This window comes from Panthera uncia (assembly GCF_023721935.1).
Source record: "Panthera uncia isolate 11264 chromosome B2 unlocalized genomic scaffold, Puncia_PCG_1.0 HiC_scaffold_25, whole genome shotgun sequence".
In the NCBI taxonomy this organism is placed as follows: Eukaryota; Metazoa; Chordata; class Mammalia; order Carnivora; family Felidae; genus Panthera; species Panthera uncia.
Window position 1 is genome coordinate 8,023,065 of NW_026057581.1, and position 17,638 is coordinate 8,040,702.

Sequence of the window (17,638 nt, forward strand, 5' to 3'; positions counted from 1 at the left end):
TCCCTCCCTCAAAACTAAATACATAAACTTAAAAACAAAACCCCTTCTTGCAATTCAGTAAATTCTGAAAGAACACCTAAGACCAGGAAATAATACTAGGATGAGTCTTTAACTAAAGTTGTGATTAACAGCCATGTTTATGTCTCTTAAAATTTAATAAAACTACCATTAAACAGGAATCTTTTTCATCGTCAGAAACAGATGATCCAATCAGATGAACTACATGTGATCAGTGCCAACACCACTTATTTCCATGTGAATTTTATAGTAAATCCTATCACGATTTTCACTCTCACAGATCAAATAAACAATTCATAAGACTTACTATCATACTCTTAAGAATTATATTCCTACTGATTATAAGCAGCACAACTTTCCCCTCAACTCTCTACTTTGTCCCTTCCCTCACTCCTTCGTAAAAAATACAATTCTATTTACATCTTCACAAAAGTAATACAGCTATTGCTTATGATTAATCTGACCTCAGATAAGAAAGGCATTTATAACGGGGCGCCTGGGTGGCGCAGTCGGTTAAGCGTCCGACTTCAGCCAGGTCACGATCTCGCGGTCCGTGAGTTCGAGCCCCGCGTCAGGCTCTGGGCTGATGGCTCGGAGCCTGGAGCCTGCTTCCGATTCTGTGTCTCCCTCTCTCTCTGCCCCTCCCCCGTTCATGCTCTGTCTCTCTCTGTCCCAAAAATAAATAAAAAACGTTGAAAAAAAAATTTTTTTTTAAAAAAGAAAGGCATTTATAACAAATGCAACTGCTTTATAACTTCACGAGGGGAAAAAAATTCTCTGACAAGAGCACCTAACAAAGTTGGGCCCGGACGAATCCTGGAGTGACAGGGCTCACTTCTAGTTCCAGCAAGCAAAACCTCAGCGAAACAGACACGGCCCCCCCATTCTATGTGAAACACCCGAATACCAACAACTGGTGGGCGGGCGTGGGCGGTGAGGGGTGGGAGAAGGTGCCACCACGCTTCCACTTCTGCAGTGCCAGCCAAAGGACAAATGTGACCACACTCACGCTGCCATCACGCTAATATCTCTCACACCAACATCAACTGAAACGGTCGAGTGAAATAACCCAGCAGACGGCACTAGCCATTTAGCAACTTGACGTGAACACATGAAACCATACCGTAATACACAAGAAAATAGGTTTTCTTCATTCCCACCTCCGCCTACTGTGAAGACACGAAAGTTTGGCAGTCATACAAAAAGGGACCACATACTCCCTCCGAGAGGCACGTAAGAGAAGAGAATGTGCTCACGGTGCCTCGGAGGCTGTGCTCAGTGCCACCAGGAGGCCCGAAAAGCTGTGTGCGCACAGGAAGACGCTACACAGGACTGCCACAATTAAGACGCTTTTATATAATCAACGAATAGTTACTGAACGATCACAATGTAGCAAGTACGAAAGATTCCAGACGCAAAATTATACATGCTAAGGAAGAAGAGAGAAGATTTGGTTTGCTTTAACTACATAATCCCATCAATTATCCATTTCGCTTTACCTTACAAACAAAACAGGTCGTTCTTAGGAGGCTTTTTTTTAATTACAAAGGTTAGAGGCAATGTTTGTGGCTAATTTTGAAGTTCCATTTCCCTCCAGAAATTTTTCTCTGAATTCTACTGAAATCAGTCAATTTCTCCTTTAAGTAACTCCACAGTTTACCAATGCACAGAAGTGAATATATATATATATGTATATATATATATATATATACATATATATATGCTCCAAAAATACATAAAAGGTTTTTTTAAATGGGCAAGATTGAACTTTATCATCTAAACAGAAAACTTGGGTGATAAAGCCATCTAAGAAGTGATTATTACAAAAGTCAAGGCAGCGCTTGGTCACTTGTGGACGCAGGGAGAAAGCTGCAGCCGTGGCGGGAAGCATCGAAGGGTTTCCAGTGTGGCTAAGCAACTGGGTGGTAGCTACAGGGATGTCTGACTTAAAATAATTCACTAACCTGCACACTTTTCTGTGGTTTCTAAACTTCTTACCGTATTTTATAATGAAGGAGTTAAACAGAAGACAAATATCTAATACAAAAAAAAAAAAAATACTGTAGCGCTAAATAACCAGAAATTTCCCAGTCCACAAAAAGGGGAAGACAAGTACAACTGTGGTAGCTGTCTCTAAAGTCTTGTGAACCTTCCTATATATCTCAGAAGCCACATGAAAGTGGTTTTAACCCATGGTGTATAAACAGGATGTCACGGTTAGCTGAAGACTACAGTTAGTCTGCAGACACATCCTCCGGCCATCCCTGTCACAGGTCACTAGAACGACAGGGAAAAGACCCAGTCATTCAGAATTGCCCGTGAGGGTTCAAAGACAGGCCCCCAAGAGGACTTGTGCATCTGCTGTATGTGGCGGCGGCCGGCCACCGCGCGGGCCAGAGCGTCGAAAGCGCGGAGGGCGCCCAGGACCCAGGTCTGTCTGCCGGGCCGCCCTGCACACGCACGCTTGTACCCCTTCTTCCTGAGAACACAAGCGGGGCCTTGAGAGGCAGGCCGGTTCAAGGAGCAAAACCCCAAACTGAGGGTCCAGAGACCTCAACCCGGCGCCCGGCTTGTGCCATAACTGACAGGAAGACAAATCTTCCTCTCTGAGCCTTAATTTTCTCACACAGACAGGAAAATGGTCAAACAACACGAACCCTGAGGCCGATTCTAGCACTAAGAGTCTGTGACTATGGCAGGAACTATCTGTCTCCAAAAGTAGTACTTCCCACCCAAATTCACAAGGGTAATACCAAATACATCAGTAGAAAAGTTTTATTTTCCAAATATTTACATTTTTATTAGAAAAAAGTAAAATTTCTTTGAAAACTCCCCCCCAAAAAGCTGCAATCTATGTGCAATTTTTTTTACACCCAGCTGATAGAAGAAACTTCAGTAGATTTGAAAATTAGCAAATACAAATGTAAGGGAAAAAATCATTTTCCGATTTTAAATTCTAGTTGTTTCATACATCCACTTGTAAAATGGTGATAAAAGGGAAAGTTTGTGGGTTTTGCATGTTAGAATAATAAACTATTAAAAAACAAGCAATACATTCTTTCACCTCCAGTTTATAGGGTTCAAATTTCAACCCCCACACATCAAGGTCCTGAATACCCAAGTCACTATACTAAGTCTCTAATGGCGGCGGGGGAGAGACAAAAGTCTCAATAAGACAAAAGATGGGAGCCTAAGGGGTGGTCCTGTGCAGCTCACTGTCCATGTTTCTAGAAATTATTCTGCTTTAGATTTTTCCAGAGCAACTTCCACAGGCATCATGTGCTGACTCATGCAACCCTCAAGAAGAATCTAAGTGTTAAGGGAGAGAGCCTCACATTACAAACTAGGAAAATGAGGTTCAGAGAAGTGAGCTGGAAAATGGAATACAAGAATAAGAGACGAATTGGGGCGCCTGGGTGGCTCAGTCAGTTAAGCGTCCGACTCTTGATTTCAGCTCAGGTCATGATCTCACGGTTCATGAGTTTGGGCCCTGCATCCCATGAGTTTGGGCCCTGCATTGGAGCCTGCTTGGGATCCTCTACTGTCTCTCTCAGCTCCTCCCACATGAGCGCGCGCTCTCTCTCTCTCTCTCTCTCTCTCTCTCTCAAAATAAATAAATAAACTTAAAGGAAAAGAATAAGAGACGAATTCACATTGGTCTCCACTATTTAAAGCAAAAAGAAACACTTGGTGCGCTCACAGAAATCAGAACGCCTGTGGGAGAGTTCTACCTTCTGAAGGAGAAAGATGACTACTTCACTTTTTTTTTAATTTTTTAAATGTTTAATTTATTTTTGAGACAGAGAGAGAGAGAGAGAGAGAGAGCGAGCATGAGCAGGGGAAGGGCAGAGAGAGAGTGAGACACAGAATCCGAAGCAGGCTCCAGGCTCCGAGCTGTCAGCACAGAGCCAGACGCGGGGCTCGAACCCACGAACCGTGAGATCATGACCTGAGCCGAAGTCAGACGCTCAACCGACTGAGCCACCCAGGCACCCCGACTACTTCACTTTAAAACCTGAAGCAAAAAAGTATCTCCACTCAGGTCTTCATGAGAGTGGTAGGCCATTAGATTTTCACAAGCCGGGATACCTCGCTCGGTCACGGATGAGTACACAACTGCTCTCAAGTCCTGGAAGTGACGAGACACAACAGGACAGGTGAGTGAGCTCACCTGAGACCATCCTCTCTACTGTGTCAGTGGGAAAATGAGAGAAATTTGGGTTTCAGCTCCTAATTCAGGGCTTCCTCCACAATATCATAACGCTTCCATGCTGCTTAGTAAAAACATTTACTAAGAATTCTTCGCCAAATGAAAATAATCCATTACCATAACTCCAAGTAAATCAGAAACCTTTTAGTAAGTTAAGGTAACAGATGCATGTTACCTTATATATTGACTTTTTTTTTTTTTTTTTCTTCAGTAAGCTTCACTATGTCCTACTTATCTTTTTCCAGGTATTTCTGGTCAACAAGATTTCATTTTACTTAAATAATTTAAACATATCAATTGTTATCAGTGCCAACACACTTAAGGGGGAGTCATAGTTCCAATTTCTACTTTCTGCTTTACAAAAACCTACTTTCTACTTTACAAAAACAATGTGGCACATTTAATAAACTTGGGAAGACAGAACAAAAACTGTCACGTTTTTAAATTTAAATGCTGTAATTTCCCTAATGAAGTGATTATGATGATAATGTTGACTTTACCCAGCATCCTCTTGGTTATGAACCTAATTACTCTGGGAAGTCTTATCTTGGAGTTCAGGAAATCAACGGTCTTTAAAAACGTATTTATAAAGGTTAATTCACGTGGGATTTTCGTGAGCAGCACAGTTGGAACCAACATCTATTTCACTTGAGATGATTATTAGTCCAAGCCAAATGCACTTCCGTCTCCCTGCCCGTGTTCAGGGAGAGCAGTCCAAAGTCAGTTCAGACCAATGATGCACGAAGAAGTCTTGCTCAGGTCTTCAATGAAGAAAAGCCAGTCTTCTTCCAACTAGATACGAACAAGGAAAATAAGGCCTCCCCTGCCACTCCTGTCCTCATAATCACAGAAAGCACAAGCTTTAAGGATGAAGCAAAGGTAGCAAAAGGGAGAGTACAAAGAACCCAGGAAACTGGGTCTCTTATGACAACACCAAGTTAAAGCAACCCACTCTGAAGCCTTCTTGGACTTGTGAGAATAAGCGACTTCTTTATTGCTTATGTGAGTTTCAGCTGAGATTTCTATTACTTCCAACAAAAAGGATCTTAACTGATAAAAGTAGTCAAATCAAGTCTAGGGACTACAAGTGCTAGAAAGGAAAGAGACTATGCACCTGCATTATTACAGGAAGAATCACTCCAAAGTAACTTCTCCCTCATTAAATGGTTCAAGTGCCAGCCAAAGTTCAAGACAGTTTCTATAAAGCAAAGGAACTCCATGACTCTTCCTAAATAATATTTGATTTGGTAAACTATCGGAAAGCTATGGCATTTCTATTCTTAATTTTTTTTATTTTAAGAACAGTCTCCCCTCCCCCTCCCCAACAACATGGGGCTTGGCCCCAGGATCACGAGTCACATGCTCTACTGACTGAGCCAGCCAGGTGTCCCTTTCTTTCACTGTTTTGTTTTTATTTTTTTAATCTATTCTTTTTATTAAAACAGTTATTGGGCACCCAGCATCCCTCCAGGCTCTGGGGATATAGCTGTAAACAAAACAGCACGCCTGCCCTTGAAGCTTCTCCTGCCACAGAGAATGAAAAGATAATTAACAAGTAAATAACCATCTTCCTCATGAATTCAGTTCTACTGTATAAAAATCATGAGGCACCCACGCAAGTTCTGTCATGACCAGTATCTGAATACTAGGAACAATTAGGGTAGAGATAAAGAAGACTTTGTGAACTCTTTTACTCAGGTGAAAAAGGCAAGGCTTGAGAACAAGAAGAAAAAAAACAGAAAGATCAAGAGAAAGAAATCAGACCAGAGTGGTAGACAGCAATAGGGAAAGATACAAAAGGAACAAGCCTATGAAACCCTCAGGACACACGTGCACACACAAAGGATAAAGAAATGGAGGTCTAAATAGCGTGTTTCAACTCTTTCATATTAGAAACAGGGAGACCAGGACAAATGGGATGTTTAAACCAATCAATTCACATGGTCAAGAACCCAAGATCTTCTGACAGCTCTCTTAAAAACACCTACCGTGGACCAGAAGAAAACACCAAAGTTCCCAGCCCTGCATCACAGAGTCCCTCTAAACCACAACTGACTTCCAAAACCCCCCAACACTGCAACCCACATTTCAGGGTTCAGTTAAATCCAATCCATCTCACGAGATGGGCAGATGGGCAACAAACACCTTTTTTATTACCTCATCTAAAAAAGGAGAGAAATTCCTATGTCTTATATGTAATGCATTAGGGCTGGTGAAGAGAGAGAACATTGCTGAAAGTGTCCAAAGTGATAAACACAAGAGTAAAGCTGAGCATGAAAAAGCATCCGAAATCTCCATCTTTCCGTACCATGAAAATCTCTACATACTATCAGACAACTAAATGGATTGACTGCCCTATTTTCTCCGAAGAAATTTAAGGAATTGCTAGGTAACCAATGAATCATTTCACAACTTCGAGTAATAAGAAAAAGTAAATAAGTTACTGGGACAAGTCGTAATAAGCAGTTGACCAAATGGCTCCCTCTACTAGTATGCAGTTTAAATTATTTTAGATAGAACAGGCAACTACAATTTTTAAGTGCTTGCCCATCCTTTTAAGATGCTATGTATTACAGTGATTTAAGAGTTCACATCATAGGTCAACAGACAATATCACACTATAGGGAAGCCTGAGACTGAACCCGAATATCAGGAAACCAGAGAAGAGTCTTATGCAAACTGTTTTAAAATGTACATTTTTAAAGATACTTGGCAGAAGTTTTAATTTTTTAAAATGTAAACATTTATTCAATTTGAAAATATTGATTTGAGTACCTTCTCTGTCTCAAGGACCATATCAGCCACGATTAATGCAATTTAAATATAAGAATTATCCTTAAATACATGTGGAATATTTGGTTATTCCTGATCACAGAGGACAGTAAAAAATGACCAAGCCTTATAAACAGAGTGACCATATGTCCTTGTCTTCACCTTTTATCCCAGCATAAATATTAGTGGCTGTCACTCTCAAAAGTGTCCCAAGGTTAGTCACTGAATTACAGGATAACTCCACCACAGTGGGTAAGCAGACAGGTGCTATATGGTAGCTAGTTACCATAATGCCAAACAGTACTGGATTTTTTTTTTTTATGTTGTAGATAAGAATAGGCTACCCCTAGATAAAATGTAAAGACTCTGATGTTATGTCAACATGTTAAAAGCATTCTGTGATTGCTGAATAATAGCTTTAAAAGGGATTTGTTTTCTTAATTCAAAAACCCAGCAGTCAAATATCCCATCGTCCTGTGCTACCAGATTAATGGCTTGCAACTAACCCAGGCAGATCTCAACAGCCACGTGACCAACCGAAGACCCAAAACACTGGGGCCACCGGCCAGACTGCCCTAAGAACAAAGGCCCAGCAGGTGGCCATCCACGGCTCCAAATTAAATCATGCTGCACAGAACATTATCTCCATCATTGTATAATGTTGTTTTTGTGTAATGTTACTCCTCACATCCAATTTTCAAAATTAAGACAAAATTGTTTTTAATGACAGGCGAGCCACACTAGGAAATAACAATGATCCAAATAACATTGTTCGAGACTCAGTGAAAGAGGCCCTTCCCAAGTCACAGAAGCTATCACCATACCCTCCCCATCCTCACCCCAATATTTGTACAATGAAGCAGTGCTAGAACTGGAACAGATCCCCAGGCCTAGTTAAACACCAGGCGGTATATACCAGGGTAAATTGTTGTGTGTGTTTTTTTTAAGTAACAGATGGCTCAAACTTTTCATCTTTATGACATGCAGCACAGGACTCAATGCAAGTGAAACTGTCTTCCAAGTACTTTACACAAGTAATACAATTACTCATGTGACTCATCGCTTCACATCATAGAGAGAACAGCAGGTAAGACAGACGCTGTACTCCTGGATTATTTATTACTTGTATAACACAGATCAATAATATACACAAACACAGACAGACACATATATATTTATACTTAGTTATTTGAGGGTATTCCATTCCCTCTGTTGTAAAATGAGGGGGCTGAATTAAATGAATACTTTGGTCTGAGTAAATGAAGGTAAAATGTTACAAATCTGAAATAAAGCCAGGAGTAAGGAGAAAAGTGTGCCTAGTTTCACTAAAATTTGTCTTGTAGGACACTTTTCATAGAATTTGAAGAGTGAGAAGTAGGCTGAAGCTGGTTGGGTCAACCTACGGGCATCTGAAAACTACCTCAAATTCACCAGAAAGGGGCTGGGGGAAGCATAACGTAATAAAGCAAAAGAAGTCAGACTGAGTGATTTCTTTTTCCTTCCCTTCCCTTCCCCTCCACCACACAGCATTCCAGCCAAGGTTCTGCCCCAACAGCTTCGCCTCCCCACACCAGGCACAGCTAGTGAGGGGGTGGGCATCCCTTGATAAAGCATCCGAATTAGGCAAAGGGATCTTCACAGGACATGCCACAGGGCTGGAAGCAGAGAGGGCCCACCCATCCCAGCCCACTGTGTCCAGCCTTCACCATCACCCACCATCTGAGAAAATGGGGAACAAATGGGCGGTCGGGGACACGGCCCTCCCCATTATCTCATTCTTCTTGTGGCTGGTAATCATGGGCGTGGAGACCCATGGGTAAGACTCGCTGCCCTGGAAAGAGCTGATTACACGTTTGAGGATGTCAGTAAGGGCCTCACCGCCTCACCCGTAAACCCAACTCATAAAGCAACTCCTCTATGAACACAGACTACCTTACCTACCACATGGGTAAACAGCAAACAGAAAAGTCTGTTTAATCCTAAACAGACTCAGGAGGGAGTATGCTGCCGAATCACGTACACCAAGAGAAAGAAAATCTGTAGCTTTTTACTGGAAATTAGGTCTGCTCAAAACTAGTACCAGAGTCCTGTGAAAATGCATGAAACAGATGGATATTCCTAATACATTCTGGGTTTGCCTGAAAATCAAACTACCATATACATTATTACTCTTCAGGAAAAATGAGTCCTAATTCCAGCAAGTCTTTGCAAAAGAACTTTTTTAACCCAACCTGTTTACATGTGGGTGCCTGCCTTCCCAGGAAATACCTCTCCCAACACTACACATTTGTCTTGTCTTTGCATGGCATTTCAATAATCATTACAACTGCTGAGTTTCAAAAACCTGCACTCTTTCAAATACAGTAGCTTTAAAATACTTGTGAATGATGATGTTCTTTATAAGACATATATTTTGTGAATAAGCCTAATGATCGTATTATGCCAGAAAAAAGTTTCATCTATTGATACCTACCTGCATTAAAGTTGAAAGAATCACCATAAAAATGTGCTCGGTGATATTAAAATAAATTAAAGCACCTTAAATATTGTCATTTGTAAAATGAAAAAAAAAAAAACAAGTCAATTATTTTTAAATATCTACTTTTGCTAAAGCATATTACACAAGCCCTAAGTTAATTAGTTCACACTTGAGGTCAGCTACCTAGCACGCCTCACAATTATAAATACCATGATCAGTGTTTCTACAATTTCAGGAACTTGACCATTTTGTAAAACACTTCCAGGAAAAAATTAACACTCGGAATAGAGCTGACTTTTAAATTTACAACTATTAATTATCTTCCTACTTCCACTTTCTCCTTAACCCTGGTGCAATGAAAAATTATTGCAGGCTGTGCACATTTTAATTGAATGTGAATTGTTATTCTCGTTTGAGTCGGGCTTTCTGACCCATTTATTCAAGCCTCACACTCTGTTACAAATTCACTGGACGGCCACCCTGTAATGGGTATTGGCACTCCATAAATTCAACAATTTACACAGGCCTCAGGGCACTGGACTGGACCGTGTAGAATTCCATTTTGAAAGGGTAAATCACAAAGAGATTCACAGAAGTGAGATTTAATTTGAGGAACAATGAGCAAATTAACTCTATTATTTCCTGACTTCTGGTCTAGGGACATCTTCCACAGACCCTTATTTTCTCCTTTTAAACTGTTGTCATATAGATTTATAAAGGATTTAGCGTGGTCCCGTGGAACTTCACCTCTCATATATATTCAGAGCTATGCACTGAGTAGAAAACAAAACATCTCCTAGCATCTTCCCTCTGGCTCCTTCAACACCAACCACAATGACTTCTCTTTACTGTTCCTTAAACAACCAAGCATACACCTATCCCAGTGCTTGTTCATTGCTATTGCCTCTGCCTGGAATGTTCTTCTCTCAAACGTGCCTGTTGCTCATTACCTTATTTCATTCAGGTGCCTGCTGAAACATCACCTTGTGAAAGAACTCTTTCTTGACCACCCCAACCAAAATAACATCCCCAAGACCTTTCTTTCATTTCCTTCATGGCATTTGTTACCCAACTTCTACAGTAGCCCTTTTATCCAACTACAACAGAAGCTACATAAAAGACAAAAATTTGCTTTCCTAACGCTTATATCCTCAGGACTTAAAAGTTTAGCACTTGGTACAGCTCAAGAAATACTTGAGTTGATGAATGTTTATCTGTTCCCCCCCTCCACCCCGCCTATGGAAGCTCAGAAGTATCTTTAGGGTTTTTTTCCTGCACAACAGCAATGGGAAGTGGTTATCTAGTGTTTTATTTTACTCAGTGCTGAAATCCTAGTGCCTACAACAGTGTTTATTCTTGACACACTCAATAATCATGGTGAACAAATCCCACAATACAGGCCTGTTATTTTTAAATGTTCTCAAAATTGAAAATAACACTAAAGACGTTAAGTTTATTAATGTCTAATGTGAATATTAGATGAACGTTCACAATTCCCCTAATAACTAAAACTTTCAAAGTTTCAATTAACCCCATAACGGACCATATGTCCACATCTGTGCATTAAATATACTCCTGAAAATATTACGTGTAAAGCTAATTAAGTAACATCATGCTTTCGTACTTACTGCCATTCTACTCTTCCCTCCAAAAAAAGCTGTGGCCCAAACTTAACCAAATTTTTATTTTACTAATTTTTGCTAATATTATATCGCGTTTTGACTAATTGTCTTACTTCATGTCTTCCCATCAGCTATTAAAATCTTCCCCAGAAACAGCTGCTGTAAATGACATCATAAAATCATAGCCCCACTGAGGCCTTTGGCATAAAATTTTCATTTCATTCAAACAGAACAATAACTCTATACAAAACATTTGCAAAATCACCAACAAGCCATATTAATTTTGAAAATCAATCACACATCTAATTCCCTTTGTTTTCAACAAAAATAACTTACACCATATAAAAGGGCTGTTTTTCTTCTTTTTTGAACAGAACCTTCTACATAAAAATCATCACATTTTTTTCTCCTGCGAAGTGCAAGATAATAAATATTTTAGATTTTGCAAGCCATACGGTATCAGTCACAACTTCTCAATCCTTGTAACACGAAAACAGCCACAGACGGTATAGAAACTAATGGTTGCAACTGTGTCTGTCCCATAAAACTTTATTTACAAGAACAGGCAGCAAGCTAGATCTGTCTCCAGTCCACCGTTTCTCAACTCCTAGTCTATGGCACTCCTTCTGTACTAACGCCAATCAACAAAACGCCGACCGACACGGTGTATGAGCCCACTATGCACCAAGTCGACCTGCAGTGGAGGTGGTTTTCCCCCCATATGTTGTAGAAGTGAGATTCGTAGATAAATGAAACTCAACTCTTCCCCAGGTTTCCTCTCTCCTCCTAATCAGACAAAGAAAAACCACAGAGCTAAAACACCAAACAGTACAGGAGTATGAAGAGAAGGAAAAAGACACCCACTCTTTCTCTCCTTTCTAGAACAGTTTTAATCTCTGGGATCCTTCCACTCCTTCTTGTCCACTTTGTAAAGGGCACCAGTGTGCTGCTCTCACTTAAGTCACCCACCATGGCGTTCTACTAGGATCTGCCCTAACTCTCGAGATGCCCAGAACTTTAAAACCGTCTATGTTCCTGGGCACCTGGGTGGCTCAGCCGGTTAAATGTTTGACTCTTGACTGTGGCTCAGGTTGTGATCTCAGTGTCATGGGATCCAGCCCCACATCGGGCTCTGTGCTGGCAGCACGGAGCCAGCTTGGGATTCTCTCTCACGCTTGCTCGAAGTAAATAAGCATTTTTTTCTTTTTTTTTAAGTTCCTAGTAGTTCAATTCTTATAACAGTGAAGAGGAAAACAATGCAAGCATGACGGGGAGTAACGGAATGAGCACGGGGCGAACAGAGCACGAGACAAACCAGCCCGTTAGTTGGATCAACATTCCAGAAATCGCTCATGTTGTCCTTCCTCTTCAGGTGTGTCCACTTTTAAGCCCACACCTCTTCTAGTACAAGGGCCATCAGCTCACCGTCTGCAGGCAGGTAACAGAAGCGAGCAAACAGCAGGAAGGAAAGGACCAGCGCAATCCAAAGGACGGGAAAGGGGCACCTGGTACTCGCCTCCCCCACCCACAGGAATGCAGGCCCGGGACTGTGCATCGTCAGTGCTTCCAGGAAAGCCAGAAAGACAGATTCCTAAATGAGAAACGGTCAAAATTTTAAAACACTGTACAAGCAAGAAAACTCATCTATGGGTCACACTGAGCCCACAAATCACCGTCTTTTTATTTCTGCTCTAGCAAAAGCCTGTGCTTTCCAAACTGCCGCTTTCCAGGGTGGAAACAAGGGGTGTGGAGGCGAAGACTGCTGGCCATGAGCAGGACGCCTTACGGGTCAGCAACAAAGCTGGTGTTTTTAAGGTGCCTGGCTGCCTAACGGAACCCGATGGTGATAAATCTCATTACAGATTTGCTTTACTCTCTATGAAGACCTAAAAAAATACAACTCAGACATAACTCTTTACAAAAGTCAGATATACTCACATGACTAAAAAAAAAAGTTTTAGGGGCGCCTGGGTGGCTCAGTCGGTTGAGAGTCCAACTTCAGCTCAGGTCATGATCTTGTGGTTCGTGGGTTCGAGCCCCACATCAGGCTCTGTGCTGACAGGCTGACAGAGCCCGCTTCAGATCCTGTTCCCCTCTCTCTGCCTCTCCCCCAATTGAGTTATCCCCCAAATAAATAAATATTTAAAACAAAATTTAATGTTTTAGAAACAGGTAACATAAAAAGTAAAAAAAAAAAAAAAAAAAAGGCCAGCAGACCACCCTCTCACATGTAAGTGCCGGGTACCATTGGGTGTTGAGTGATTTATTTCAGTCGATGTGTAAATCAATTTTAGAATTCATCTATACAAGTTCCATCTGGTCCTGAAGTCATACAAAAGGTAGCTCAATGGCAAGTTTTCTTTCTCAATATTCTGCATCTATGCCTCCCTTTGCAGCTGGTATCTAGTCTGAATCAGTAGAAACGTTTTGTGGCAGAAGGTGGATTTCATACTATAAAACAAATCTGAGCTTGCCATGAAATTTAGGCGCCTTAACTCAGGTCAGACCTGTCACAGGTCAGGCCTGCCAGCTGCTGTGCTGCCCAGGCCTGTAATTACAGTTCTGCACCTGTCAAAATCTTCAAACAATGACCTTCCTTGTCTCTCAGGGTTTACAGACAGTTAAATGTACTGTTTCAAAACTGAACACTCAAGGCATACATGCTCAAAAGGGGGCACTATCTTTTTTTCATAGCTTTTTTTTTTTTAACAGAAGTAAAAGAGAAATGAGGTGGAAAACATAAATCAGTTTTGATGGTTAATAAATAAAATAAAGCAGTTATTCTCAATCTTCACGAATACAGGAATTACCCATGAGTTGTTAAAACACACACACACACACACACACACACACACACACACACACACATACACAACCAACACTTAATCCAAAAAGCCAGACCTCCAAAATCAGAATTTAGAAATGGGAAGGATGAGTATATCTTTAACATGTGATCTGGAAAACGCATTTCTAAAAATACTGAGTACAAATAATACAACAATACACTGAACCATAACCATCATAATAAAAGATTGATCACTAGGACTACTGTTGAATATACAATATGGGGGGGGGGGGGTAGGACTATTTCTTAAATGATTCTGTAGAGGAAGGAAATCAAAAGAAGGAAAGGGAAACAATGTTGCAAAAGTGTTTCTTTGGCCTATCCTCACCGACCACTCTACCAGAGGTAAATGGTTCTGACCACAACGGATTCTGCAAACTTCTGCAACCGAGAGAGACGGAGGGCTCTGGCTGGCAGAGAGCTTTTCTCCTAAGTTATGCAACTCTATCCAGAAGGTGCATATTTCTTTAAGAAATCAGCAGCACTGGGTAAACAGGGTGCATCTGGTGAACACATGTCCACGTGCAGGTAAACACATGATTTCAGTAATTACTTCCAACACCATCTGTCAAGCAGGTAGTTCAAAACCTACTCAACAAGAAAGGCAGTTTGAAGTAATTTTTAAGCAAGTACACTTTTCATCTGCCTAATAAAAGTAAAGATCAAAATACAAACCTAGAAACCTGTCTCCTCTCTCCTGAATTTACCCAGGGCAGAGGCAGGCAGGTTCATTCTTGTAACTAAAAAAAGATGATAATCCTACACTGGTTAAGAAATGCATGAATCTGATTAATTATCCTCAAAAGAAGTTTTCTGATGATTAAAAATGGCAGTAATTTATTCATCAGTAATCAATAACCAACAACTCTCTGTAATACATTAAAGTGTATCACCTGTCTGCAAAACAGCCTCACCATTAATTAAGGGATAAACTACTCCAGTGACAAATGCTTTGAAATGTTTCTCAATAACATTAAGTCGGCTTGAAAAACATAAACCCAAAAGCAAAAGAACACAGGGAAGGGAAAAACATAGTAGCAGAGGAAAAGAAAAAAAAATCCAATTAAGGATTTTTCTCACTTCAAAAACTGGTCGAGAGACTTCTAAACATTATTGCTTTTCTGCCTTAATGTGTATCTATAAACCACTGGCCTTTTCATTTGTCTGATTTACATCAGTCAAGCATTTATATAAAGTAAATATTACCAGCTCACAAACATCCAAAGTGACACATGACAAGAATACCAAGGGCTGAATTTCCCCAGATAAATTTAAATTTTTCTTTTCAATTTAGTTCCCTCATTTGTCTTTACCGCAAAAACTGACCGATTTAAATCCCACCTTCTTGCTCTCCCCATCTCTCCATGCTGAGATGGAAACGTGAGAAATAAAATTGTTTACTATGTACCTCTGATACAGTATAATGAGAATGGTAATTTACCTCGTCCCAGAAACCTATGACTCTACTCTAAATATGAGGAAAACATCCGACAAACCCAAACTGAAGGGCATTCGACAGAAGAGCTGACCTTCCAACAAAACTGTCCTCCTCCAAACTGTCAAAAACGAGGGTGGTGTGAGAAACCACAGAAGACCAGTGGACACAGGGAACGCGAGAGAATTACGTGCAGTGTGGGACCCGAGACGAAATCCTGCAGAACAGGGACACCAGGGGAAACTAACGAAATCTGAATCAAGTGTGGTGTTTGGTTAACAGTAATGAACCAATGTGAACTTCTCACTTGTCACAAAGGTGCTTCACTGACACAACAGGTGCCACCAGGGGAAACTGGGTGAAGCGTATGCATGAACTCGGTCTCTGCCACCTCTCTGTAAAGCTCAAATTATTCAAAAATATAAAGACTGTCTACAATGTATTCAGTGGGGATTCCGAACGTTCACTCGTTCCACCAAAATTCACCGATCAGTCGCTATATGCAACCACACACAATGCGATGCCTGGGGACCCCACCACGAAAGTGAGACTCAACTCCACGACTAACAGGAAAATGATTCAAAACAGGTGGGTGTGAAACACGGTGCCTCACTGCTACAGAGAATATAAATCATTATCTGTTACAATGCCTGTTCCTTTAAAATACGTGAGCATCGGGACGCTGGGGTGGCTCAGTCAGTTAAGCGTCGACTCTTGCTATCAGCTCAGGTCACGATCTCGCGGTTTGTGAGTTCGAGCCCGTCTGCTGCTGTCAGCGCACAGCCTGTTGGGGATTCTCTATCGCTCCCCTTCTCTCTCTGCCCTCCCCTTGCTTGTGCTCGCTCTCTCAAAAATAAATGAAATCTAAAAAAAAGAATAAAATGCACTGCTTCAAAAAATAAATGAAATAAAACACTTGAGCATAAAATAGGGGATGATCGTATAGTTCAAACTTCAAGTCTAAGGGCATTCAGTTGCCCTACTCAAGAATACAAAGACCAGGGCAATCTAACCAGAATCCCAATTCCAGAAATAGCTGCTATGAATACTTCTGTTATCAATGTCTCAAGTAACAGCTTAATTTTGCTAATTAGTATACTAAATATCAGAAATGAGGGTTTCTTTTAATTGTTTTTTATTTATTTTTGAGACAGAGAGAGACAGAGCATGAGCAGGGGAGGGGCAGAGAGAGGGGGCAGACACAGAATCCGAAGCAGGCTCCAGGCTGTGAGCGGTCAGCACAGAGCCCGACGCGGGGCTCGAGCCCAACTAACTGTGAGATCACGACCTGAGCTGAAGTCGGACACTTAAATGAGTTTTTATTGGTAAAAACTGTAGCTTGTTGTCTGGCAGGATTCTTGCTAAAACGATTTTCGGTTACTGAAAGCAACAGTATTCAAGAAATGAAGACTGACTAGAATATTCAGAGACATTACATACTTTTTTTGTTTGTTTATTTTATTTTGGAGAAGGAAAGTGAGCAGAGAAGGGGCAGAGAGAGAGAGAGAGACAGGATTCGAAGTGGGCTCTGTGTTGTCAGCATAGAGCCCAATGCAGGGCTCAAACCCTCGAACCATGAGATCCTGACCTGAGCCGAAGTCAGTTGCTTAACCGACTGAGTCACCCCGACACTACACACTTCTGAATGAACACAGCCTAAGAAGCCTTCACCCTTAGAGACGGCTCCCAAAACTTAATCTTTTAAAAGTCCTGTTGCCCAGTCATGAGTTTAGGGGGATTCTCTGTTGCCTAATGTTGAATATAAAGGTAACAGAATCCTACTTGCAAAACGTCACTGTGTCTGCCTAGACAAACCTTTCATACAGAGTGGTAGTGAAGGCACCTAAAAGCACAGAGATGTGAATGTTCATCAAGCTTATGTAGCAAGCTGTATTAATTTGTCTGAGCTAGATTCACTGACGAATGATTAATAGATATCTTTGTGTGAAAAGAATATGGTGAGTTTTGCAGAGAGGTACCTCCCCCACCTTGAACTTGTTTGGCAAAAACTACGTGTTGTGAATGACAAAGCTGACTTATGTCAATTCACCACAGTCCTTCTAGAAAGAGTTTCAACGGGCGCCCGGGTGGCTCAGTCGGTTAAGCCTCGACTCTTGATTTCAGCTCAGGTTATGATCTCGCAGTTGTGGGAGCCCATCTCGGGCTCTGCACTGACAGCACAGAGCCTGCTTGGGATTCATATTCTCTCTCTCTCTCTCTCTCTCTCTCTCTCTCTCTCTCTCTCTCTCTCTCTCTC

The 17,638-nt window shown here is 41.2% G+C and overlaps 1 protein-coding gene across 1 annotated transcript in view; it reads right to left on the bottom strand.

The window, feature by feature from the left end:
* The window catches only part of CDKAL1 (CDK5 regulatory subunit associated protein 1 like 1), a 537,841-nt gene that overhangs the window by 370,231 nt on the left and 149,972 nt on the right, over positions 1-17,638 (bottom strand). The window lies entirely within an intron of this gene.